Source organism: Mus pahari, chromosome 11 (genome assembly GCF_900095145.1).
Source record: "Mus pahari chromosome 11, PAHARI_EIJ_v1.1, whole genome shotgun sequence".
In the NCBI taxonomy this organism is placed as follows: Eukaryota; Metazoa; Chordata; class Mammalia; order Rodentia; family Muridae; genus Mus; species Mus pahari.
The window spans coordinates 1,639,670-1,649,837 of NC_034600.1; the positions used below are offsets into that span (position 1 = coordinate 1,639,670).

The window sequence follows — 10,168 nt, forward strand, 5'->3', positions numbered from 1 at the left end:
CTGGGAGCTCCGCGCCCCCACCCCCACCCCCACCCCTCATTCCTATGGAGGGCCATCAGAGGAGAGAGAAATGGAGAAGGTCCTGCAGGAGCCTGAGAGGTCTGGCCTGGAGCGCTCAGCACAGCTCTCGAATCCAGAACTTGGATACCTATTCCCAAGGAAGGCTGGAAATTGGTCTAGCTGTGCCCAGAGCATTAGCAATGAGGACTAGCGGGTGTATAGGTGCTGACACTCCCATGAACTATGACGGAGTCAGTGTGGAAGCAGGAGAGAGGGATGTGAAGAGCTGCAGGCTTCTGCCAAGGGACTAGGGCAGGAGGGCTCAGATGTGAGCATGGGAGACACCGCTGCTGCGAGAACATGGTCTGGCAGAGGCACCCCCGGACATTGGTGTCTCTGGCTGGGCACTCATTTTATAGGATTCCCCTTTCATTTCTCGGAGTGACTAGACTCTACAGTGCCGAGGACAAATAACAGATAAAACAGGAGCATCCATGTTTTCCCATATTTCTTCCACATCTCCTCCTCGTCCCTCCTGGTGGTGGTCTGAGGGGACAGGAAGTGATCGCTGAGTGCCAGCGTTGCACGCCATGGGCTGCCCTTGGACACTCCCCGCAGCCGAGTCGGCCAAGTTGGCAGCGTTTCCTGGCCGAGATCACATCTCAGGGTAGACCAGTGCCATACCTCGCTACGACCTCAGGTGCCAGGAGTCAGTAAGTAGAGACTCCACTCTCTAGGCAGGAAGCCTAAGTGAGGAAACCCAGCTTGTCCACCCCAGGAAAAATGTACAGAATTCCTCTGGGAGCCAAGTCTATAAACAGGGCAAACAGCCCCTCGCGACTCGGTGCAGACCCGGGCTTGTGGGGGGCCTGTTTCCCCCGACCGGGCCTGTGGGGGCCCATTTCCCAACTTTCAAAGCTGTGCTTGGTCACACACAGCCTCGGGGAATTTGAAAAGCCTCTGACCTCACACCCCAAATACTCAGGAAAAGGTGAATGAGCCTGCTCACTTACGCTTGAGATTGCGTATGAAAACGAAAGGGATTCCACACTGCGGCTGGCTTCTAAGAGTGACCCTGCCACAGACCTTACACCGCAGGCAACTCTCACTCCTCCGTGATTCCGTGAGAACTCGGGATTTCCTCCAACCCTTCCAGGCTGCTCTGGGCCTCATCCTCTAAGTGAGGCAAACCGCCAGTAGACAGACCCACAGCCTGCCTCCCACTCTCCGGTCAGGCTAGCTCTCTCCCCCAGCTATAAAGAGCGGCTCTTCATTTCTGTTTCTCAAGTTGTTCTATATTCTCGGCTCACCCTTCTAGCTGGCCTGGAGTTCACTGTTTAGCCCACCACACTGGCCTCAAACTTAGGACAGCCTCTTATCCCAGCCTCCTGCATGTGCTTACCATGTAAGCTGCCATAGCCACATAGCCAGCAGCTGAGTTATTAGGTTTTGGATTTTTGTTTTTGTTTTGTTTTTAGATTTGGTTTTTTCGAAACAACAGCATTTCTCTTTGTAGCCCCAGCTATCCTGGAACTCACTCTGTAGATCAGGCTGGCCTCCAACTCAGAAATCCACCTGCCTCTGATTCCCAAGTGCTGGGATTGAAGGCGTGACAAGTTATTAGTTCTTGTCCATGGCGATTACGGAGGCAAGAGGGGAAATATCTGGGAGACCCTCAGAGGGGAGCCGCCTTGAGCAACCACGTCACAGAATGTGCTTTCTCACGCCAGAGTAACAAGTTAGGCCTGGGGAATTCTGAGCCAGGCAGTTAGATTAAACTGGCCTTCTCTAGAGGGACATTCAGTAAGCCTGTGGAAAGGAGCAGGCTGTGGGGGGCATGCCAGGCCCTGGGGAGGACTCTGTGGAGTGGCCACGAAGACACATAGCCACTGGCAGCATACGTTTTGAAGGAGAAGCACCGCGTTTCATGGGGGGAGTTGGACGGAGAGAAGAGCTTCCGGGATATGGGTTTAATGACGGCTGGAGGTCGTTCTCCTGATTTACGGTGCACAAGGAGAGCAGGAAATGCCCCTTATATGGGAAGCACCCTGAGCTAGTGGACATGATGGCTGCCACTGAGCACAGTTGCCAGGCCAGGTCTCAAAGGGAGCACGTGCGGGAAGACTCACAGTTAGTGGGTGGCACCGGGCGAGCGGCTTGCTGAAGTGGGCGTAGACTGGGCAGCCTGGGAGAACAAAAGGGATTCGGGATCTGTGCCCTTGTCCTCATGAATTAGCCATGTGGCATTTCAACCCCCTGAAGTTTCTGAGTAGGTCTGAGACCTGTGTCATAACTTTTCAAGGTTCTATTCAGTAAAATATGAGGGCCCTACTACACTAGGGAACTGGCTCAGCCGCACCAAGGCCTAAAAATAGCGAGTTTACAGACCTGCAGATTCTTTCCTCATGACAGCAAGGCCTGGCGCGGCCCACTGGCTGCCGGGGAGCCACACGCCCCACCTCAACTCCAGACACAGACAGACCGAGGCTGGGCTCAAAGCCTTGCCTGCAAGGATATTCCAGGGGACATCGAATGCCTTCAAAGCTTGGCCATGGCTAGCAATCTCATTAGCATAAGCATGGGCTGCTGGTTGCCTACAGGTCTCCTTCCTTCTGGATTTTTCTTCTGAATTTCACCACCTACTTTTGAGCCCCACACCACAATGCCTGTGAGAGAATACAGAGCAGGCAGATTGAACACGCGCTGCGGTGCTCGAGCCCATGGCAATCTGAGTCTTTTTTTGTTGTTGTTGTTTTTTGTTTTTTGTTTTTTGAGACAGGGTTTCTCTGTATAGCCCCGGCTGTCCTGGAACTCACTTTGTAGACCAGGCTGGCCTCGAACTCAGAAATCCACCTGCCTCTGCCTCCCAAGTGCTGGTATTCAAGGCTTGCGCCACCACTGCCTGGCAATCTGAGTCTTGAAGAATGGTCAGTTTTGTTCATTTCGGGGCCGCCCTTACAGACACTTATTAGGGAAATGTCACCTCACCTCCAGGAGAGAAATCTCAGGGGACAGTGCTTAGGCAAACTCCCCTGAGAGCAGTGAGCTGCTGCTGCCACTCCTATGCCTTGAGTTGGCACTGAGGGGCATCTGCGCCTTTAGAAGTGTGTCGGTCCCACAGAGGAGCTCTGGGTCTCACCGGGTGTGCACTCTGCCCTGCTGCAGTATTCCAGGATCTTGATAGACCAGGCAGGTGTCCAAGATGGTAAATTCTCCACAAAAAGGACCAAGGTTGGTTGCGGCTACCCTGGACCATCCACTCGCCAACAGCCCCTCTTCCACACACACTAGAGAAGGATACGGGCTGGGTGTTGGGGTAGCACCCCATGTAGCAGGGGTTCCTCAGCTTTCTAGAGGGTGTTTGACAACGCACAACTGGCTTACAGCATGCTTTGAGATCGCTGCTCTGTATTGCTATGTGTCTTGAGAAATTGCTTCTGCTCATTTCTGCTGTAGAGAGCAACCCCCTGATCATGCCGGCTGACCAGAAAACATGACACGGAATGCGAGCTCTTCCCTGTTGTCCTGGCTAGTTTTGTGTTAACTTGACACAGGCTGGAGTTATCACAGAGAAAGGAGCTTCAGTTGGGGACATGCCTCCATGAGATCTAGCTCTAAGGCATTTCCTCAAATAGTGATCAAGGGTGAGAGGGCCCATTGTGGGTGGTGCCATCTCTGGGCTGGTAGTCTGGGGTTCTATAAGAAAGCAAGCTGAGCAAGCCAAGGAAAGCAAGCCAGTAAGGGACATCCCTCCATGGCCTCTGCATCAGCTCCTGCTTCCTGACCTGCTTGAGTTCCAGTCCTGACATCCTTGGTGATGAACAGCAATGTGGAAAGTGTAAGCCAAATAAACCCTTTCCTCCCCAACTGCTTCTTGGTCATGATGTTTGTGCAGGAATAGAAACCATGACTAAGACACCTGTGGTTCCACTCAGTCCACGTACCCACATTGAGGGTCAACGGGCAGGTTAACAGCCTTCCTCAGTCTTGTGGCCAAGTGAAGGCCTCACTAATGTCCCAGAGATGAGGCGTCACCTCACTTCTGGTCTCATGGATGGCGGCAAGCTCGGGGAAGCACTGTGAACTTCATGAGGGGGGCTGTGGGGTGTGATCCTCTGGCAGAGATCAAGAAGCAGCAGTGGGAAGCGCTCTCCTCCATGTACAGAACTTCCTCAAGTGCTGCGTCCCTGTGACTTGCTGGCTGTCCGCTGACCTAATCCACAAACAGTGTTCCAAGCTGGCGCTTGCCTGATTCTTCTTGCCTCGATCTGGCCATCTTTAAAAACAGCCCTTAACAAGTCTGTGGCTTTTTAATCATAAAAGTATCTAAAACTAACAGATGTTCTGGCCCCAAGTTGTCCAGAAACAAGAAAAAAGGACCAAGACTCAACATCTCATGCTGTCTTTGTGGGCTACTATCTTATCTTAGATAAATTCATCCTTCTATGACTTTTTAAAGATTTGTTTATTTATTTATTTTGTATATATGAATGAGTATACTGTAGCTGTCTTCAGCCACCAGAAGAGGGCATCAGATCCCATTACAGATGGTTGTGAGCCTCCATGTGGTTGCTGGGAATTGAACTCAGGACCTCTGGAAGAGCAGTCAGTGCCCTTAACTGCTAAGCCATCTCTCCAGCCCCTTCTATGACTTATTATTCAAGCCACATAGCCCATGATGTTTTGCCATGAGGTGGGTGCTGATATCCAGCGAGGGAGGACAGGAATCTGCCCCCTGTGACACTTTACCTCAGAAAGCCAGATGAGGACTCAGATCTGACATCTCCAGTGGTCTCTAACACTAAGCCTGTGTCTGTGTGCTCACACAAGGCAAACACCACAGAGCAGGTATTCACAGCTATGCTGAGTTTCCTCACTGCCTGCAGGGTGGGCAGTGAAGAGACTGGAGCCAGCTCAGGGACATGAACTCCAGGTTCTTATCAAATTCTTTATCACAGGAGTTTCCAAACAATGGCAGTAGAGAAGCCCCCTGTTGGCACAGGCTGTCATCGCACCATGTAAGGACACTGCATCCTTTCAGAGTGGCTTTGTTCCTGCACAGCCACGTCCTCGCTGTCCATGGTCCAGAATCTGACTACAGTCCTTCCTAGGATTTCTCTGTTCAGGTTCCACCCTCTCCTCCTCTGTGGATGCCTCTCCAGTGTGCAGACATGCCATCACCTCTCTGATACACTATCACACCCACCCTGAATCCCTCCAGCCCCATGGTGGCATCCTGCTTCCATACTACAGGGCATGAGCAATCTCCTCTCTGCCTGGCTAGCTATCCATTGGGAAGCCATCTCCTTTGTCCTCGGTCCTGACCCATGGCTAGTTTTCTTTGAGTTTACTCACTGTTTCTACATTAGCTGCCTGTACCTGGGGACAGCAGCAGGAACGCTGCCAACCCTATCCTTGCATGTTCAAACTTAACCAAGAGCCCGGAGGAGACTGGCCAAGTGTCACTGCTGACTGTGATCTGAAGTTTCCTGAGAAAGCCACATCTAGAAAGAAGTACTCGACTCAGTCCTGAAGACTGTGACTAGCTGATCAGAACATCATGATTCAGGAAAGATGGAAAATTACAGTCAATCTTCAGTGCCCTTCATACCTACTTAGCATGAACCTCTCTTTGTCTGACCTGTGTCGGGTAAAACTTGGGCACATTTTACCCAATCGTGCCCAAATCACTACCTTCCACCAACTCAAAATCAAAGAATGAATGTCATCAGATAACCTCTGAAAAATGAAAAATCAAAGTGCGCAGTCTTGTCTGTACCACGTATCGGGTGGGTGTGCTAATTTATTGTTTTCTTTTGTTCTGTGACTATAGACACTCTTGTAACTTCTTCCATGAGAGAACGTGTCATTCAGTGCAACCAAAACCCATCTTCCTAGGCTGTGGTCGGTCATATTTGGCTCAGAACAACCACCTCTGATTCCTTTGACGAGGGGACGGTGTTTTGAGTCAACCGCTGAATTAATGAGGACTAGCATCTGAGAGCCTTCCTACCTGACTCTCAAGTTCCAGACCGGCCTTGTTAGAGGCGCTCACCCACTTGCTGGGGTCTGGGATTTCATGGCATCAAATCCATCAGGCAAGCCACATGAACACCTCACTTTCAGGAAGCTTCCCCCTCAGTTTATCATTTCCTTCCTCCATGCAGCCCAAGCCTTCTGGACCCAGCTCCATCTGAGACACCTTCGTAAGGGTCTCTGGGCTACGTGCCCCTAAAGCGATGGAGACAGACATCTGTGCTCCCCATGTCAGTGACTGACTCAATTAGAAATGAGTGCTAGGATCCCGGTTGCTGCCTTGAATTATAATAGCTTACTCTCTTACTGCCTAACACAGATTACTTAAGTAAAAACTGCAATATTTAATAGTTCACCTTCTTACTCAATATCCCACTTGTACTACCAGGCTTTGTCACAGCAAGTACTAGGCCACTGGGACTCTGAGCCCATCACCAGCCCACCTCTGGGGCCTGGACTCAGTCAACACATGTCCCTGTGCTTTGGATCTGCCTATGTACTTCTCTATGTCTTAGTTGTTCTCATAGGGGCTGGAACAGAGGCCTCCCAAGATTGCAGAAGACATCTCGAGGAGTTGTACCAGAACTGACAGTTCACTAGCAGCAATTAGGTTCTAGAGAAAAACTACAAAAAAAAAAAAAAAAGCCATAGAGTAGAAGAAAAGAGGCAGCATTCATTTGAAAAGGCTGAGGCTTTGGACCGGAAAACTCTTCAGGCCGGTCGCTATTGAATGTGTACCAACTGGAGGCAAGGCTAGCAGGCGCTGAGCCAGTCTACCAGGAGACAGAGGGCAGACTGGATAAGAAGCAGGTGTTTATACTCATCAGAAATGACGATCAATAAGTGCAAATCAGTAGGCAGAACTGGGTTGCCTATGAAGAAAGCCAGATCCATGTGCTTCAAGCTTTGAAGGGAACAGTAAAAAGACACATTTCATTTATGTTGTCCCCAGCTCCATATGCAAAACCATTTAAGTGCAGCAGGACCTGTGCGTTCAGCAACAATGTATTTGTTGGCTGGGGGTTGCTTTAACCAGAGAGTAACTTTGGCTGTGCTGTTTTTCAAAGAAGCTATTTCTTTTCAGGAAATACTCTAAGCACATTTCCGAGATGCTGGTCTTGGCACGTGTCTTCCAGAAGTCACAGGCTGTGGAAGAGAGTAGAGACCCACGCTGGCCACCTGTACCTAATTTCTAAAGAGGAGCTTGTGTTCCTGGAGTGGCGGAGGAAATGTATTGACAGATGTTATGACAAGCTAGTAGTTAATGGAAGTGTGGTGAATGACAGTCTAAAACAGTGAAGGAGAAATCCTAGGTGGCTCTCAAAGTATTTCAGGAGAAAGAAAGCCCACTCCAAATACATCCTACCCATCCCCAATTGTATCCATCTCCAAAGCACCCAGAAGGCTCAGCAAGCTGCCCCGGGAGAGACACATCCAGAATGCAAGCTTCAAGCAGTTGTTGCCAATGCTAGCACATTCTTTATATTCCACTAGTTAATGTTTTTAAAAATTGGACAGGATGAAATTTGAATTGCAAGCGCTTTCAACTCTTTTGATGTCTAAAATCCAGTATAATTCCATGATATATATATAATCAACTTGAGCCTATTTCTGGGGGGAAATTTTTTAACTTTGTATGGTTCTTTTGTCTTTTGTTTTATGATTTTGTTAGTTTGTTTGCCAGAGAATTGAGGATAAATGTGCACATGGTCCTCAGCCTGCGGGTCAGAAATATGAAGGTAGCACGGATTAGGACTGGGAGCTAAATGAGAGGAGACTCACACTCCCAAGGTAGGCTCAGCTTATTGACCAGGTCTGTTGCAATGTGACTGCGACAAGGCTTTCTGTGTGACCTGTGTATTCAGAGGTCGCGTGGAGAGGAAGCTTTTCAAGGAAAAACGAGGATTGCACACGACACTCTGAAACAATCATCCTAGATCACAAGGATCAGTCTCGAAAGACGCTGCACCCAGTTTGTGGGCAGAGATCTTTGCCCTGATGTTTCTGGGTAAGGCATGGGCACTTGTCCGCAAGGGCCCTGCGCCTGTCTGAATCTTTTGTGATAGTAGCTGTCACCAAGAGCCCTTTCACAAGCACCCAGCTTTATTTGTTTTCTGGTTGAACCAACAGAAGGCTCTATTTTGATGCTGACAGCTCTAACTTATTTTAAGAATGAGGACTGATCAAAGAGGGAGGGGGTGGGAGCAACCTGTAGAACAAACGCCCTTCCAATTCTGGGTCATACTTAGCATCTCCTCACCTGTTGAGTACACGTGTTCATTTCCAGCGTCAGCTTTTATGTCTTACATTTAACGCTTTGATGCATCTTAGTTTTATCTGGATGGAAAACATACATATCTTATTTTTCTGAGTAATCAGCCATTGTCCCAAAACTTTTCTTGTGATTGAGGCTGTGATATAATGAATCGTTGAGCATAGGAGTGACTCGCTAAGGTTTCTGTTCTGCTCCAGTGACTTGCTTACTCGTTTCTTGACCAGAAAAATACATCTTAAACCAGTATATCAGTATGTTTATTAACTGGAAAAAACCTCAGAGTTGAACATTATCTTTTAAAATTATACTTCCCAGCTGGTATGTTATTCCAGATAGAGCACAGAATAATTTTATAATAATCAACATTACTTTTATCTATATTAATATTAATTCAGTTTAAATCAATGCATTAATATAACCAAAACAAAATTCCAAGAGTTTCATAAATTAAAATATATTGAATTACATGACTTTTTAGCATCTATAATAATTTTATTTAACCATAACTGAATATCTAAGAATAAATGGAAGTCTACTACACAAATGAAATTGTCTTCACGTATTTCAAAAATTCTGACTTGAAATTATGGCGATTACTTCACAGTGACTGTGCTCATTCTCCTTAAGTGTATTGCTAATTTTTATTATTGAAAAATTATAAGCTGTTAGCAATCAGACATGGGCACAATGCATAAGATTGTTACTGGAGAAATGTGCCCATTAATTTTTTTTCTCCTATGGGGGTGGGGGGCTTGGAAGTAGGGGAAATGCTCACAAATACTGCGTGTTTGAGTATTTGAAAATGAGTGACGGTTTTTAGGTCCTAACAGTGGTGGATCTCATGGACAGAGAGGTACTGGTGTTTATCTTACGGGTGCTGGGGCGGGAATGGTAGCATTGGAAAGACCCACATCTCCTGTACACTCTCAGTGGCGCCCAGACTCTTACCCTGTGTCATAGTATTAATGTTGCTGATGTAAAGGAAGTTGTGGTCTACATTCAAAGCCCAGAGACACTGGGAAAAATTGATACAAGATTCTTATTTTCTACAGTTGCAACTTTGGCTCTCTTAGGCAAGCTTGATGAGGGGACAGGTAGCTGAATTTGTTTTGTCCTGTGTGAACTTTGATGTTGGATTTCAGTGTAGACTGGGCTCTGAATCTCACGCTGGGCAGATCAACTGTTACACAAGATTCCTGGCAATGAGAACTAGTCAGTTGCATCAAGGGAATTCGGACTTACGTGGTTGGTGGCTTTGCAAATAACGATTGCCTCAGGTCGACTCAATGGAAGACAGGAGAAGTTACCAGCTCCATGCTATTTGTGGTTGTGCTTGGCCTCAGTGCAGGTAATAGGGAGGCTCCCTCAGATTGATAGAGAAAAGCTGTGTGGCCTCATGTCTAGATGAAGAGACTGGGGGGAAGGGTTGGCAGGGAGGCCAAGAGATACGGTCCTTTACACATTTTATTCTTCAGCATTGCTGGATTAACACTGCTGGGAGAAGAGCAGATGCCCCTGTTAGTCCTGCCTTCTGCACACCCGAAGACGTGGTTCAGGGGGTGAATGTCCAGCCTGACCTCGTGAGCTGCAGTCAGAGATGGGAAAGATGCTCAGTATAGTATAGTGTACGATCTGAACATGGCTGCTTTTAACGTGCTTATCCACGTTTAAAGTAGAAGTGACTGCTGTTAATATTTATGGTGTTAATGATAAGTTACATAATTACAGATAGTATAAAATAAACACCCGGGCTGTATTTAGAGCCTCAAGAACAAAGAAAACTTGTGAATGGTTTTCGGCTTCATTAGTTGTTGCTGGAGTTTATCACCGGCAATATAACTAGTTAGAGAGTCACTA

At 47.8% G+C, this 10,168-nt stretch overlaps 1 pseudogene; it reads left to right on the forward strand.

The window, feature by feature from the left end:
• The first annotated feature begins 590 nt into the window (after positions 1 to 590).
• LOC110329242 lies at positions 591 to 9,930 on the forward strand (annotated as a pseudogene).
• The last annotated feature ends 238 nt before the right edge of the window (positions 9,931 to 10,168 follow it).